General features: G+C 39.7%; 1 long non-coding RNA gene across 1 annotated transcript; it reads right to left on the bottom strand.

Annotated features, from left to right (window-relative positions):
• Positions 1-212: 212 nt before the first annotated feature.
• On the bottom strand, positions 213-17553 carry LOC117202923 (uncharacterized). The gene is made up of 3 exons (XR_004485464.2): positions 16868-17553; positions 9461-9527; positions 213-5424 (listed from the first exon to the last, which is right to left on the bottom strand). It is a non-coding gene; the product is annotated as an uncharacterized LOC117202923 (long non-coding RNA).
• Positions 17554-18206: the final 653 nt, after the last annotated feature.

Raw genomic sequence — 18206 nt, 5'->3', positions numbered from 1 at the left:
ACAAGTTAATTTTGAGATGCCTATTAGGCATCCAAGCAGAGATTTAAAGAAAGCAATTGAATATATGAGTCTGGAGCTCAGGAGAGAGGTCTGAACTGAAGCTATAAATTTGAGTCATCGGCATAGAGATGGCACTTAAAGCCATGAGCTTGCATGAGATCATCAGTGACTATAGAGGTACAGGGAAAGGGTCTAGGGTAGGGGTAGGTCCTAAGGGAAATCAACAGTCCCTTGCAAGTCACCGACTTTAGGAGAGATCATTATGGGGTCTGAGATTGGGAGGCTGACCTCCTCAGACAGGGAAAGAAAGGATTGCTTCTACTGACACAGGAGGCTTGGCAGAATTTAAAGTCTGAAGTCCTCAAGTTCATCAGAAACTGCCCATGTGTCCCCCTCCCAATTTTCAGAATCCTTCTCTTCCCAATCAATGCCCTAACTTTAACAGAAAAACTTGCAAGATTGTAAATTTTGTGGGGGTTTTTGGTAATAGCTTTGAAAGATGTATTGGATTGACCAAAAATTGCCTTCGGTTTTTAAGTAAAAATAAAAGACACATTTTTCATTTTCACCAAGAACTTTACTGAGCAACATATTCACCCTTTTGTTCCACTACCTTTTGCCATTTTCCAGGCAACTTCATAATTCCATCTTCCCAAAACTTTTTATCTTTTTGAGCAAAGAACTGTTCCAGGTGCCTTTTACAGTCTTCCAGGGAATTGAAATTTTTTCCATTAAGAGAATTTTGTAAAGACCGAAATAAATGGAAATCTAAAGTTGCAATGTCTGATGAATACGGTGGATGAATCAGAACTTCCCAGCCAAGCTGTAACAGCTTTTGCCTGGTCATCAAAGAAACATGTGGTCTTGTGTTATCCTGATGGAAGATTATGCATTTTCTGTTGACTAATTCCGGATGCTTTTCATCAAGTGCCACTTGCAGTTGGTCTAACTGGGAGCAGTACTTGTTGGAATTAATTGTTTGGTTTTCCAGAAGGAGCTCATAATAGAGGACTCTCTTCCAATCCCACCATATACACAACATCACATTCTTTGGATGAGGACCGGCCTTTAGTATGGTTGGTGATGGTTCATTTCACTTGCTCCATGATCTCTTCTGTTCCACATTGTTGTACAGTATCCACTTTTTATTGCCCGTCACAATTACATTTAAAAACTGAACATTTGCATTATGTCTAAGTAGAGAATCACATGCGGAAATACAGTCAAGAAGGGTTTTTTTGCTTAACTCATGTGGAACCCAAACTTCAAAGCAATGAACATAACCAAGCTGGTGCAAATGATTTTCAACGCTTGATTTGAATATTTTGAGTATGTCGGCTGTCTCCTGTGAGGTATAACATTGATTGTTCTCAATTAATGTCTCGATTTGATCGCTATCAACTTCAACTGGTCTACCTGAGTGTGGAGCACCATCCAGTGAGAAATCTCCAGCACGAAACTTCACAAACCACTTTTGACACGTTCAATCAGTCACAGCACCTTCTCTATACACTGCAAAAATCTTTTTTTTCTTGTGTTTCGGTTGCATTTTTACCTTTCTTGAAATACTAAAGCATAATATGCTGAAAACGCTGCTTTTTTTCTTCCATCTTCAATATTAAACTGGCTACACAAAAATTCACCAATTTTGATGTCTTTTTTTAAATGCATGCTGATGTGACAGCTGTCACAATACAATCTAACAAAACTTTTCAACGAAGTTAAAGACAGCGAATTACCTCTAGAGCCATCGTAAGGAAAAAAACGAATGAACTATTTGGCCAACCCAATAATTCACATACTGTGTGATCCACCCCTTTAAAGCATACGATTCAATGGTTTTCAGTACGTTCACTGATGTAAATTCTTTTTGCCTTGTAATTCAGCCACCTTCAAGATTAGACCTTGGGTTTGGATTTCAGAAATCTTGGCCTTGAACCCACAGAAGACATAGTGTCTTTCAGGGCTTTCTGGTTTATCACTTGGATCTGGGCATATAGAGCATTGAGCTCATAATTTTCTTTACCCAAGCTCTCCAGTGTACTTAAGAGCAACCAACTTCTTTACAATTTTTATTTGCACTCTAATCTTCTGTGGAAGCAGCCACTTAATACTCAATGCCTTGTTTTTCCTAGGAGCTTGATTGCAGGTGATTACAGGTGGTCATGTAAGTTTGTCACTTAAATGCCGTGGACTACCAGTGTCCACTTTACCATTAGCAACAGAGTCTTTAAGCCTTTAAATCTAGTCAGATCAGTCAACAAATTCCATATTCCTATCCTTAAGGTTCTGTTCCCCTGGAACCACTTTTGGCACCAATAACAGTGTTCAGTCAGGGGAACAGAGTGACTGGTGTTATGGGACGAAGGACTTATTATAGGAATAAGACCTTGCACAGTTGTGCAAGGAGCTGGGGAAGTAAAGGCCTGAAAGTGATGTTGGCTGATCAGGGGAAGAGTCACTCAATCAATCTGAGAAGCCAGACACGTCCAACCACTTATGAAGGGAGCCTCGTGGGTAGGTCTAGGGGAAGCTTTGGTGCTTCCACGGGTCCAGTCAAGTGTCTTGTGGTGGGCCTGGGGCCACTATTGGTCAGTAGGGCTAGCAGTTGGGGACATGTGCTGGACATGGAGAGGAGGAAGCAAAGGCATGCTGGAAAGTGCTAAGCACCTGTGCACCTGTCCTGATTGGCTACTGATGACAGTGACCTCTAGAGTCACTGCCGCTCATGCATTCCTGCCTTCATAAACAACTGAACTGTTTCAAGTTTTCGGCTATTATGTATAATGCCTCTATGAGCTATTATCATATACATATCTTCGTGTAGATACACATTTGGTTTCTCTTGAGTAAAATCCTAGGAGTGTAATTTCTGGACTCTATCTTAAGTTTATATGTAACCTTTGAAGAATTTGCCAAACTATTTTCCAGTGGCTATGCCACTTTATATTCCCACTGGCATGAAACTTGGTCTTTCCAATTGTTTTTCTTATAGCTCTTCTAGAGGGTATGTAGTGGTATCTCATTGTGGTTTAATTTGCATTTCCATGACGACTAATGATGTTGAGTTTGCTCTCATGCACTTATTAGCCATTCATGTATCTTCTTTAATGAAATGTATATTCAAATCTTTTGCCCATTTTTAATTTGGATTGTTTTTATTGTTGAGTTTTGAGAGTTTTCTATATATTCTGGATACAAGTCTCTTATCAGATATGTTACTTGCAAATATTTTCTCCCAATCTGTGGCTTGTCTTTCCATTTTCTTAACCATGTCTTTGGAAGTGTAAAAAAGTTTTTAATATTGGTGAAGTTCAATTTATCTATTTTTTTCTTTTTATGGATCATAGTTTTTTGTTTGCTCTGTTTTTTGTTATACCTAAGAACTCTTTGCCCAACCCAAGGTCATAAGTGTTTCCCCTATATTTTCTTCTAGAAGTTTGATATTCTTAGGTTTTCATATTTATACCTATGGTCTGTTTTTAGTTAATTTGTGTGTGCTTCTCAAACCTTAAGGTACAGATTACCTAGGGAATCTTGTTAAATCCATATCATGAAGAAAAAAATGCATATTCTGGTTCAGTGAGTCTACTGTGGTACCTAAGAGTCTACATTTTTTAAAACCTCCATCTCTTCCCCTAAAATGCTTATGGAAATCCCACTCAGGCAAGTTCTCTTATCTTCCTCCTCATCTTTGGCACAGCTGTTTACCATCCAGATCCACTCAGCTACTCTGAGTTCCTTCTAGTCCCCTCTTACCTCATTGCCCAGATTCTGCAACAGAAGGAAAGACAAAGACAATCCTTCCCCTGCGGAAGGAGGGAGAGGAAAGGCCAAGATGGCAATGACAGAACTCTCATTAGGGGATGGATTAAGGGAAGAGTCTGTGGATATTCACTTGCTAACATTTTTACTCCTGACCCATAATACAATAACTGGGGATAAGGGTAAGTAATGTGGTGACAGGAATTTTTTTGAGGAGAAAAAAGTGAGCAAATTTACACACTGAAGGAACAGGGCCAATCGAGTGGAACAATCTGAAATTTAATAAAGAAATCTGGGATGATTGATGGAGTGAGATCATCTTCCACTGAGGGAATTAGGAAGAGGAAAAGGATGGTCCAGGCTGAAATCTCTGAGCAGCTAAGGGGTGCAAGGAAGACCTTGAAAGAAGCCCTCAGTTCCCACCGTAGAACTAAGGGGCAAGGTCATTGAGGAGACAGAGGAAGATGGAAGGGTAGATTTAAGGAAAAAAAGTGGAATGTGGAGTAGTTGCTAAGGAGATGGGAGAAACACTAAGACACATGAAGGATTTCCAGCAGCACTGAGCCCTGGGAGGTTGGAAAGTGTGAATTTGTATGGTGATGCGATTTTCCTTAGCAGAGCTCATTGGTCTGAGTGTAAGTGGCTGGATTGATCCAGGGCTGACTGTTCTGGAGTAGATGGACAGCCATGGGGTACGAAGGTAAAGGGAAATGGTGAGAGAACAACTGAAGTGATGGATCATGGTAAGAAAAGAAGTAGAGCCAAAGGGAGAAAAGAGTTGGGGGCCAAATGAGCAGTTCTGGAACCAGAGGTCACACTGGGGTTGAAAGTGTGTGTTAAGGGAGTGAATGAGCTGCAAGGGTGGGATGCTGTTATCAGAAAGAAAGTTGGGTGTTAAGCTTCAGAACTGGAGCCATTCTAGGTGTTAGATCCAGACCATGGGAATGAAGTAGAGGAAAGATGAGAGTTGTAAAACAATGGTAGAGCAATAGAAGGGTTTGTTCTGTTACAGCATCTGTCTGATTTTGTGCTCTACACTACCCATCAAGTCAGAAAGCTGTGGTCACTGCCCTGAAGGAGCAATTGCAAACCCAAGGGACAGACATAGGAAAGGCAGATCTCTGGATAAGTAGACTCCTAGGTGGGTGTACCTGGGAGGTATGGGGAGTAACTGGATGAAGAGTTAGGTAGGAAAGAGACATGGGACTTTCAGCTTTGCATAGGGCTGGTCCAGGAGGAATGAATTTTCCACCTACTGTCAATTCTTATCATAAAAAGATGGGATTGCAAAAGGGGAAGGAAAGAAGGGAGCTGACATTTACTGAGGGCCTGGCACTGTGCTAAGGGCTTTATATGCAAATACATTATCTTATTTCTCTTCAAATAATCCATTTTACAGATGAGGAATTTGAGTATTTGACAGGGTAAGTAACTTGTCCAAAGATGTACAACTATGAAACCAATGAGCCAGAATCCCAATTGTCCAAGTGTTTTGCATTTTTCCTTTTTGACTGAAGAGCAAAAGCAGAGGGTCTGAGCTGCTAGGAGAGGATTCAGATCCAGCTTCAAACGTGGCCTTTGCAAAGTGCCTTCTCCTTCATTCACCCATCAGCTCATGTCTCAGAGTGGGGCTGGGATCAAAGAAAGACAGTCTGCCAGCTAAAAAGAAATTTCCAAAATTACTCAAGCACCGTAAAGGGAATATATGACTCTGGACAACACTTCCTAAAAATCCTTTCATCTATTTCCCTCACCCACCACAGCCTTCCCTCTCTTCTCTCTTCTCCTAAATTCTTGAGAAAAAATTTCTTCTAAACTCTGTCCCCAGGCCTTTGATCTTTTTCCTGTGCCCTGGGAGAAACTTGGGCAACACAGCCTCCCTAGTGGGCAGGAGAAGGGGAGAGTTTGGGAACACACATGCATTATCGATAGTTGATGTCTTGTCACGAGAAGCATTCTCCCTGTTTTTGAGAGGAAACGGAGGCATGCAGGGGGCATCCTGCCCATAATCACTGCAGCTGGTTTGAGGGAAATCATCACTGAACTCCACCTTGAACTTTTAGACCACTACCTTGAACTTCTGAAACTGATACCATATAATTTACTGTTTAATTCAGTCTGCTGTGTGTTATTCTTGTTTTGTTCCTGGCTGTTTTGGATTCAGTCGGAATAGCTTTCCTTAGCCTTGGGTTTCTAGTATAATTGTTCCACCACTGTCTCTCTAATTATGTGGCTGTCGTCCTTCAACTCTTATTTTCATGTATCTGTATCATTTATTCTGAGCTTCCTCCAGTCTTTTTTGGGAAAGGAACAGAGCATAAGTAAATAAAATATCAATTTCATATGCATTAATGTTATATCTCCAACCTGATTGTGAGCACCTTGAAGATAGAAATTGTGTTTCAGACCTCACTTGATCACAGCCCCCTGGTGCCTAGAGGGGTACCTCGCAGGTATTCCACAAACCCTTATTTCACAAATACTTTTAATTGATTAAGGAAGGTAGGAGGCTGGCATGTATTGAATACTTACTCCTGACAGATACTCTGCAAACAATATTACATTTCATCTACACAAGAAATGAGGTGTTATTATTCCTGTTTTAGTAAGATGACCAACTCATCCTGGTTTGTTTGGGACATTCTTGGTTTTGACACTAAAAGTCCTGCATCCTAGGCAAACCCATGATGGGTGGTCACCCCACATTTTAGAGATGAGGATGTTGAGTCTTAAAGAGCTTCGTTATCTTCTTCAACTTGCCTTGCAGATTCAAATCCAAGTCTGTCTAGAGTATGGAACTAGTGTATTAACAGGACAGACTGGAATATTCGAGAAAAAGAAAGTGGGGTTGTCCAGGGCGCTCTGGTAAAGGCTGTGGCATACCCCGGCAAGTGATTCATGGGTTCTCATTGCAATTGCCAGGGTGATGAGAGGTAGCTATGAGGTCCTGCGGAGGAGGAGGGCTGTTTAAAGAGCTGCGGGTGGCAGGGCTGGGAGCTGGTCTGAGGGCTAACTACAGAGGGGACAGTGCTGAAGGGCAAGAAGACAACCTCAAGTGGATTCTTTTCATCCCAAACAAGCCACCTTGAACTTTTTGTTGCAGTCACCAAGGGTGTGTCCCCTGCTGATTGTATCAGACCTGATTCTCACTGACTGCATCAGCTGATGCTAACTTTGCCACTTACAGAGGAACAGATGAGTAATTTGGACCCGATCATTATTCCCTGCTTACTACGTGCCAAATATTTATGGAAGCAAATACGTGTTTAGTTTACAGCTGATAATAGGGAGCCCATTAGCTCCCCCCAGTTATCCTTCTTCCCTCCGGCAGTCAGGGAGTTGCTCAACCTTGAAGGAGACCAGCTGAAGACTTTCTGCTGTATGGGAAGGATCACATTTCTTTTCTGCCACCAAGTTTATCGACTGTCTAGGAATTTTTCCTGTGTTCTACATTTTTGTCTATTCAGGTTCTCTGTTTCCAAATCTCTTTCTCACTTTACAAAAAATGAGGCCCTTGTGGTACTGAAGATCCGAAACCTCCAAATTCCACAACTGTCCCCAGCACGGTTTCTGATACTTCCCACCTGACAGGACAACCCAATCGATTGCTTTCCTCAGGCTCAGGGATGACCAAGGAATGCCCAGGATGTTCTGGTTCCCTTAATTCATGTGAACTCGTGTTTTTATTTTATTTTATTTTTTATTGAAGTATAGTTGATTTACAATGTGTTAATTTCTGCTGTACAGCAAAGTGATTCAGTTACACATATATATACATTCTTTTTTATATTCTTTTCCATTATGGTTTATCACAAGATATTGAATATAGTTCCCTGTGCTATACATTAGAACCTTGTTGTTTATTCATCCTATATATAATAGCTTGCATCTGCCAACCCCAAAGGCCCACTTCATCCCCCGCAATCCCCTCCCCCTTGGCAACCACAGCTCTGTTCTCTGTGTTTGTGAGTCTGTTTCGGTTTCATAGATAAGTTTATTTGTGTAATATTTTAGATTCCACATATAAGGGATATCATATGATATTTTCTTTCTCTGTCTGACTTACTTCACTTAGTATGATAATCTCCAGGGTCCATCCATGTTGCTGCAAATGGCATTATTTCATTCTTTTTACGGCTAATATTCCATTGTATATATGTACCACGTCTTCTTTATCCATTCATCTGTCGATGGACATTTACATTGTTTCCGTGTCTTGGATATTGTGAGTAGTGCTGCTATGAATGTAGGGATCTGTGTATCTTTTTGCATTATAGTTTTGTCTGGATAGATGCCCAGCAGAAGGATTGCTGGATTATACAGCAACTCTTATTTTTAGTTCTTTGAGGAACTTCCATAGTCTTCTCCATAGTGGTTGCATTAACTTACATTCCCACCAACAGTGTAGGAGGGTGAACTCATGTTTACGGAGCCACACACTGAACTCGGAGCTGGGTACCCAGGGCAGAATGGCATGGTTCTGTCCGAAAGGAGCTCACAGGATAGTAAGGTACTCACAGTCTTTACGCATTTGTGAAGGAAAAAAATATGTCATTGTGGTTTATGTTGCCGATGTGATTAAACAGCACTTTTATCCTTTGAAAGGCCCCAAATGATAATAAAATGGAGCAACACAGGACATGATAACCAGCTATCAAGCAGAAAAATATTTTCAGAACGACAAAATGAAAGAGAAAACAAATGTATTATGGCCTTGTGTGGATGACACCAGTGAACGCAAATTGTTACTCTTGTTTGAGGTCCACTATTTTTCCAGATTCCTTTTTTTATTTATATATAACTTTATCCAAACACAACAAATTTTAAATTCTATGTCTTATATACTTTAGAATTTATTAGCTAAATAATCCTATGATTCTCAAGCTATATCTGCCACTGATTCTTAGAGTCTAGGATTCTTTTGACAGATTTTCATAAGTCAGATTTATATATAGTTATAATTCAGATAAAATTTACACTCTCGTTGTAAGTGAAATTACTAAGAGTAAAAGCTTTCAATTTTTAAATCACTGGGCTCACCTGCTTCCAGAAAAATGATCTCTCACCTCAAACTGCTTTTATTTGCAACTCTTCCAGCAATCAGAACTCTACAAGTCAATTTATGGGTCTGGATTTGAGAGTTTGCTACTTTAATTAGGCATATAAATCCCTCTGCTTCATTTTCCATTACAGCTCTGTGTCTGTCCAAACTTGCTCTATTGAAGTACAGAGTATATCATGTATTCAACTAGTAGTAAGTCCACCTGGGAGACTTACCAGATGGCCGTGATTTATCAAGGGTGGTCAGAAGATCAATGTTTCAAATACTCTTTAATGTGGATAAAAGAAACTTTGTTAATAATTTCTTCATGCTAGGTTAGATTTACTTTAGGAAACATGGTATTATGATGGGATTTCAAAAAGTTTTTTTTTAAATTTTAAATGCCCTGAAGAAAGAGAAAGAAATATATCTAGAATACCAAGGGTAATAGAGGAGGTAAGAAGAGGTAGATAACATTTTTCCTTACTTATAACCCAGCTCTGAGTTCAACAACCTCTGTAAACATATGTCTTTGGGTCACTTCATCGAGGCCAGAAAATGATTTTTTTTAACCTTCAGTCTCTAAGGACAATATCTTCAAGAAGTTATGGGTCACCAGGACCAACTAGAGCTTTCACAACATAAGCCACTAACCTTCTGGGTGAACTTCTGCAGGGGTGCCTGGCTATCCAGCTCCAGCTGTGTTTGCAGCAGACCCACACTGAAAAACAATGTACATAAGAGACAAGATTCCTTCTGAGAAAATGTATGGGTTGTATGCTGAAGGAAAAGAAAAAAATTCACAATGAGAACTTGACTCTCCCCAATAATCTTGTATTTCTCCCCTGAGTTCTGTGGGGAGTGGGGAGAGTTGGCCTATCAAAGGAGGACTGTTTACATCCTCCTTTTCCATCACATCACCTTTCCATCTTCCCCCAAATGGCCAAATCTCTTTCAAGGTTATGAGAAGTTGTTCCCAAGGCAAGAAATGATCTTGGGAAACTGAGCATCAGCAACTCTGAGGTTTAAAGGGAGAGTTAATAGTGATGTAAAATGCAAAGGTAACACTGAATGACCCCCACATTTCCATTATGATTTCAAAGAGAACATTTCACAGAAGCCCGACCACCCAGGATCACAGGCTAGTATTGAACCCCAAAGTCTATAAATGACTGACCCTTCAAACCAAGTCATATTGGTTTTAGCTTAGAAAGAGTCTGGTGTTGATGATGCCAAGATTCTATGTTTGTAGAGAAGAGTTCTGGCCAGCAGCCATCCCCTGCATGCTGGGTCTCAGAGTGAGTCGTGAGACTCAACACAACCACCAACATGAATGAAACCTTTGTTTTGAGGGGATGGGAAGGTGGAGGGCAGTTGCAGTTACTGAAGACCTACTTACTGTATTCCAGGCACTCTGCCAGGCACTGAACATATAGAGTCCCTTTTAATCTCAGCACAAATCTGATTTGCTCCAAACAACATTGACAAAGAAAAAAAAAAAGATCTGTACAGGCCATGAGAGGCTTTAAAAGTGTTCTATGCAAACCGTAGTATGTATTCTCAGCCTGTCTGTCTTCGTCACGGCTCGATCCCCAGGGTCTAGCACAGGGCCTCACATGCGGTAAGTGTTCAATAAGTATTTTTGAATGAATGTGCATTTTTAACCCATCCTCCCATTAGAAAAATAAAATCCCACATTTTGCTATATAATTTCCAAACAGTTAAATATCTTAATAAAAAGATAACGCAATGGAAATTTCAAGTAAGGCTTTTCAAATTATATGTATCCTGCTCTTTGCCATCCCATCCGAGGGGCCATGTCTCACTGGTTAAAAATTATTGCCTTAGAAGTAGCTGAGTGTGGAGTTTAAAAATGAGAAGAAGATCAAAAGGAAGTAACCATGGATGTGTACAGTAACTACACACTAAGCTATCCATTGTGGGGCCTTTATACAGTCAAAGAGTCAGAACGATGCCTGACGAAGTCCATAATAAATTATGCGATAAAATAAAAAAATACAGGGCTTCCCTGGTGGCGCAGTGGTTGAGAGTCCGCCTGCTGATGCAGGGGACGCGGGTTCGTGCCCCGGTCCGGGAGGATCCCACATGCCGCGAAGCGGCTGAGCCTGTGAGCTATGGCCGCTGAGCCTGTGTGTCTGGAGCCTGTGCTCTGCAACGGGAGAGGCCACAACAGAGAGAGGCCCGCGTACCGCCAAAAAAAAAAAATAAAAAATAAAAAAAATAAAAAATAAAAAAATACAATAAAATATTCTACATCCACTAAAATCAAGATTTTAAGGATATTTAATGAGATGGGGAAATACTGTATTATTATAAGTGAAAAAAGCAGGATGCAAAACTTTGTGTGTGTTTTCATTGTTGTAATGCATATACATTACCTGCATGGGAAAATGGGAGAAGGAAATACACCAAAATGTTAGTTGTGATTATTTATGGGTGGTGGAATTATTAGTGATGTACAATTCTTCTTCATACTTGTCAGTATTTTCTACTATTTTTATAATACATATGTATTACATAATTTTAAAATTTTTTTAAGAAAGGAAGATTTGATAATAGAATCACAGAGGTCAAAAATATAGGGTTGACTTCTCCCTGATGCCACGATTGACTCTAGGGAAATGGCAGAAGTTTTTATACTAAATAGAATAACTTTTTGCTAATTTTTTAAAGGAATTCTCCCCTAGATTAGGCCTCAGTTCGGCATAGTCAGCCACATTGCTGATTTGACTCAATAATTTTGTCTTCATAGTTTTCCATGTTAGTCCAGACAATAGCCACTCTGAAATTTATGTTTGTATTCTGTGAGAAAGGCTTCAAAAGTTAGTAAGACACTTCTGTAAATAGTGTCATTTGTCCACTCAAAAATCATTATGTACCTACTGGGCCCCAAGTGCTGTGGTGAACACTGGGAAAAGGTCCATTTCATTCTGAGGTTTTTTTTTTTATCACTCTTCAGATGGGGGCTTTATATCACTCTCCATCTGGGATGTGCCAGGAGAAATGCAATCAGAAAGGATGGCTCAACAACAAAGAAGGCAATCCTGCCATTTGTGCCACCATGTACGGAACTTGAGGACATTATGCTAAGTGAAATAAGACAGAGAAAGACAAATATTGTATGATCTCACTTATATGTGGAATCTAAAAAATCCAAACACATAGAAAGAGAGAGTAGAATGGTCGTTGCCAGGGGCTGGGAGTCGAGGGAAATGGGGAGATATTGGTCAAAGGGTATAAACTTCCAGTTATGAGATGAATAAGTTCTGGAGATCTAATGCACAACATTGTGATTAGAGATAACAATACTGTTTTATTATACACTTGAAAGTTGCTAAGAGAGTAGATCTTAAATGTTCTCACCACACACACACACACAAAAGATAATTATGTGAAATGATGAAGGTGTTAACTAACCTTACTGTGGTAATCATTTCACAATATATATGTGTATTAAATCATCACATTGTATGCCTTAAACTTACATAATGTTACATGTCAATTAATCTCAATAAAGCTAGGAAAAAAATGTTTTTAAAGGATGAGAATTGAGTCAAAAGCCCTGCCTGGTCCTGCAGGCAGCTGGGATCTGCCTTGTGGGAGCTTCACCTGTTCCAGGTCTTACTCAGCTCAAAGGGCTAGGCCAGAAAATACCAGAAAGAGCCTACAGGTCCTCACTGAAACCCTCCAAGCCTGGATGGGCAGAGTCTTTGTTGAGAGAAGCCATGCGGGAGAAATGAGTGTTAAATTTAAAGAGAAATATTTTAAAATTATACTACTTCTGCCAGAATGACATCAACTATGACAATAATATGATGGTACTAATAATAAATAAACAGACAAATAAAGGCAGCTACAGGGAGCAGTGTGCATACTTACACTGTGACATCTCTCAACCTCAGAGTCCTTTTCTGCAAAATGGGGACAATATTGCTCCTTTTGCAAGGTTGCTTTGAGGATTAGAAATAATATATGTAGCTGGCAGGATACAACCCCTGACAAATATTAGGCATTCCATCATGATAGATATAAAGCCTGTCTTATCCTGCAGCACTTCATACTTTGAGTTACCTACTTTGTATGGCAGGGTTTTTTTTCTTTTTTTTAATGAGAGATGAAACAGCCAGAAGATAGCCAGGAAGTGGGAAAGAGCACAAAACAAGGGTCTGTTGGAAGAACTGAGGGACTTTATAGAGCGAAGGCCTTGAACTGCAAGTGAGTGTTAGAGCGCCCCCTTCAGGCAGGGTTTGGTGTGCATTAGTCCGATGTGGGGGGCAATTTAAACAAGCCACACAGAGCCAGGTGAAATCCCAGCACGTGTCTCTGCTTTGTTTGTTTTTCTTTCAAAAATGGTATTACTTATTCAACCAGCTTTGCACAATAGAGCTAAAATTACTGTATTTAACATTAACATATCTATATTACTATACTTAATTAATGCATGATTTAGAGCAAGTTTCTTTTTTTTTAATGCCAACATCATGATCTAAATAGGTAGCTTTCTCATTAACCTTGGATGTTAATCAGTGCCTTTTTTTCACCCTGAATCTTTCTTGGTTCATCAGAACCCAGTTTGTCATCTCTCAAAACCACCAGCACCATTTCTTTTTTTTTTTTCCCCAATTTATGTGTGTGTGTGTGTGTGTTTTTTTTTCTGGAAAACACGGTTTATATTAAAAGTGGAAAAATATTTTCGATTTGATTCTGGGCTCTACTATCTTCTCTAAGTTTACTATGTGTTTTGCCTTCTATATATCATTAGTGGCATCAGAATAATTTGAAATAAAAATTAAAAAGCTCTTTATACTCCTTCTCACAGGAGCCATATCAGTTTGAACTGACCAAGGCCATTTCTATTCCACAAGTACAGTACATAACAAGCACCTATTAACCATTAATTCTGTTAAAAAGAAACATTATGCTAAAAGCTCAAGAGAACACAAGAGAAGTATAAAACACAGACTCTTGCCCTTGAGGGTTTTCTAATCTAGTTGTGAAGACAAAACACACACAGATGAAATGGTTAAGTCACAAGGAAGAAAATAATTGTGAGCTTCTCTACACTAGGACTCATACTTCATTCAGCTCTACATGCCCCATTCCCAATACCTAGAACAGTAACCTAGAACATAACGTAGGGGTTCGACAGATGTTTATTGAATTAAACTGAATAGCACGATGATAGAGAGAATAAATGCTGAATGACTATAGAAGAAATTCCCCTTTTCTTGCTTATTTTTCTCTTTAACACTTGCCACCTTGTTACACAAGATCATTTATTTTGTTTATCATTAATTTCATCCCTCTAAATGCGAGCTTTCTGAAGGCAGAGATTTTTGTCTGTTTTACTCACTGCATCTCCACAGAGCATAGGCCTGTGTCTGGAACATGTTCACCCAATAAATATTTGCTGAATGAATGAATGAGTGAATGAATGTTTTAGCCATAATTTATCAAGGGAGTGCACAAAAGTAAGGTTGAGGTTCCTGAAGTCTTGTGGAATTTTAAGTTCAGGGTTAATGACCTGAACACAACATAAAATATTTACAAAAGATGTACCAGTGTGTTTGTTGCAGCTTTATTTATCATCATGGTACTGGAAACCATTTAAGAGAGGAATAGCTAAGCAAATTATAGTACAGCTCTATAATGGATATCATAAATCCATTAAAACAGCAACAGAGATCTGTATTCTTTGGGTGGATACTTATGATATGTTAGAAGTGATAAAATAAAATCACAGTACAGTCCTATTTTTAAAACAATTATTGGAGGGGGAGGCTAGAGGTATACGAACAAAAAAAATGTGTGGAAGGATTTACAGAATGTTATTACTAGTTGGCAGGAGTAAGGGTGAGATTTTCATTTGCTTTTTTAAATTTTTGTTTTTTTAAACATTTCTTATTGTCTGATTTTAAAACAAAAACAATCATAATATGCATGCGTTATTTTAAAATCAGAAGAAAAGGGTATTTTCATTTTTAAAAAGAAGGCTGGGAATTTCGTCTTGCAACAGTCCCAGGAGTGTAGAAATGATCTGCTTGGGTCCTGATGTGGGCCTGTGCTCATTACCTTCCCCGCACCCTGCTTCTCTGTACCTCCCAGTGGCTGCTGTGTGACGTAAATTATAGTTGACTGTAACTGATTTAGGCAGTCTGGGATTAACTTGAGGGGATATTGATTTCAGCGGGTGGTCAAATTTAATAGCTAGAGGTCATTACAGAAGTTTCTCTCTCCATCTTTCTTCTTGACAAAGTCTGCCCTGGATTACCAACTGAACTTCATCAATGAAATCCCAGAGAACTGCTGTCTCTGGTCCTGACAGCAAGATTCTGTGCCCTAGTAAGAGAACTGGCCCCAAATTCCACACTAAAGGATCAAATAGACAGGGTCATCACTGGGTTGGTAATGAGAGCTAGATAGAAGCTTTGGCTGGGTGACTGTGTCTTGGAAGTTATTGTGATTGGGGGCTGGGGAAATTTAGGCATATTCTTCTTACCCAAGGCCCCCGGGGTTATGCCGCTGACATGAGGTGTCCTCTAGGCTTGTAGAGTTCCAAACGACCACTTTATCATGCTGGTTCTGGTTTAACCACCAATGCCTGTAACTAGAGGGGTGTTCTCCTTTAGAGATGTAGTAGCTGTTGGTCCAGAGATCTGGAGCGATGCAGGGAAGCAGGAGGTAGGAACAGCGTGGACTTTCACCACCAGATTGACTTGGGATAGGGTCTTAAATTCTCTAAACTTCAGTTCTCTCATCCATAAAGTTGTGTTATTAACATGTTCCTCACAGAGTTTTAAAGAATACATGAAATTACAAAATGCCTAACCAGTGCATGGCACACAGTAGGGTTCAGTAAATGCTTATTCTTCTATCAATGTCTACAAGTGTCTCCATCTGATTGGAGATTCCTAACGGGTAAATGAAAACTGTTTCTCTACTCACAATACTTCCAACACCAAATGTGAGGGTTTTTCACACCCGGCAATTCTCCAGTTTTCTGCAGATACCAACTGGGTGCCCTGCAATTTAACTCAGTTCTGATATTAACTACCGGAGTTAGTGCAGACCCAGCAGGTTAAGGGCTCAGTCCCACAAGACTATTCTCCACTTCAGATACCAGCTGCAAGAAGTGTGTCCCCAGGTTACCCACACTTCTGCCCAACTTGGCTACAAATCAGGGCTTCCCACAACCCCCCTCCTGGGATTCGATAATTTGCTATAATGGCTCACAGAACCCAAGGAAACACTCTACCAGGGAAAAAAACCAAATGTATATTTCTTCTTATATCACAGTATCACAATGGGCCTCAAGACCCTGAACAATAAAGATATCCTCATTTTTCATAGTATAAGTATTTATTACTTGATTTATTTAATGGCTATTAAGAAAGGGAAGAGGGACGATATATGAGGATCCCACTAAGTGCCAGACGGTCTTCTGGATGTCATGCTTACATCATGTTCTCAAACTCAGTATCACTGTATGAAAACCCTGTACAGATTGTCACAGAGGCTAAGTGACTTGCCCAAGATCATGTAAGTGGCAGAGCTGGTATCTGAATCCAAGTCTATCTGCTCCCAAAGCCTATTTTTATAGACTATATTTAGGTTGTTTTAAGTGGGAGAAATAGTATGAAATCCTGTTATCCTATTATTTTCAGGGTGAGAGATGGTCATCCCTCTAAATAGGTATGGTCAGAGTTTAATTCTACTTCAGTCACGAAGTTCCCCCCACTACCACTTATTCAGCTGGAGACTGAGTCTGGTTATATAATACGTGATAATGATGACAGTAACGCACATTTTTAACAACTTATATCCGTCAGGCTAAATGCATTATATGCATTCTCATTTCATCTTTCACAAGTCCATGAAATAGGCATTATTATTCCCATTTTAAAGATGAGAAAACTGACATACAATGTCAATAAACTGACAATACTTATAAATAAACAAACAACTTATAAATAAACAAACTGACAATACTTAATCCTAAGTAACGTGCCCAAACAGCAGAGACTAATTTGAGTGACTCACCACTGAACTCCCCACCTCCCATGGAAAGATGCTTCTTGAGCAGACTGGTAGCAACGCATCACACCCTGATCAGGATTCCGGGGCTGAGGCAGGAGACTGGTGCATCTCTCCCTTCCAACTCCTAGAATTAAGTGGCACCTGCTTCACGAGGTCCAGGGATGGCTCAAAGGGTGACCTCTTGCCCTGTCCCCAGAGGTTTGTTCTCACCCTCGAGGGCCAGGAGGCAGCTGGGAAAGCCAGTAACACCTGATGTGGCCTTCATAGAGCAGGGGCCAGGCGAGTGGGGAGCTTCTGGGCTTAGAGTGTCAAAGAAGGCCATGGGAAAAAAAAAAAAAAATTGGCTGAGGCAGAGATTCAGTCACATGTTCCAAAGGAACTTTTTGTGACCATGACTCACCAAGCAACACTGTTTTACATATGGAGCGGTTATGTAAATTTTCTTCCCCAGAAAGAAAAATCATTGTCAGACTAAGAAAAGATACAAACAAAAATAACACATATAGGAGACAGGAGACTTTAAAAATATAAATTAAATCTCACAAGATGAAGACAAAATTATATAAAACTACACTTCAGTATTTCCCATTACTGTACAGTTTTCAATGGTTATTTGTTATAAAATATGGAATTATTTTTCCAAAGGCTCACAGCACACAGGGAGCTTCTTCACGGAATACCAGCATGCAGATAGCTTGTTTAAAAATGCAGCTTGTAAGTAAATAAGCAACAAGTCCTTGATCTCGGGTCCACGCAGACCAGCCATCTGTTTCTGCCCAGGTGACAGAGAACGTTATCTTAAAGGGCCAGGATTTCTTAAAGCAAGCCTAGTTCCCTAATACAGTGGCCTTCAATTTTTTTCAATCACACAACTTCAGCAGTAAAAATATTTGTACATGTACCTAATATAAGTACTATATTTATTTATCTATAAGTTATAGGTAAGTGTACCTCTATCATTTGCTAATATCTCAAGGCTTAATATACACTTAGAGTGTGGCTTACCGTAAACACCAGTGGAGAAAAAGGCACTGTCCTCTTGATAATTTCTAAATTTGTTTTTGCCAACTTATTGTCTGATCTGATTAGATGGTCTTTGTTTCTCACTTCATAATATATCTGATAGTAAGCATATATCAGATTAGGGACAGTGCCATTTTCTTGTTGTTTACTTGGATTTGTGTTATCTTCAACACACTCTTTCTTTCTTTGCAGGGTTCTTAAGCTACTCCTCCATCTTGTGAGGGTTCATTTAATTAAAACAAAACAGTGCAATCCGTATATCCTCACAAGGAGCGCAAAAGAGGATATTATAATACTCTGAAAGCAGAGGAGTGAAGGA

Source organism: Orcinus orca, chromosome 1 (genome assembly GCF_937001465.1).
Source record: "Orcinus orca chromosome 1, mOrcOrc1.1, whole genome shotgun sequence".
Lineage (NCBI taxonomy): Eukaryota > Metazoa > Chordata > Mammalia > Artiodactyla > Delphinidae > Orcinus > Orcinus orca.
The sequence above is the reverse complement of the archived record's forward strand: the minus strand, read 5'-3'. Positions and strand labels throughout refer to the sequence as shown.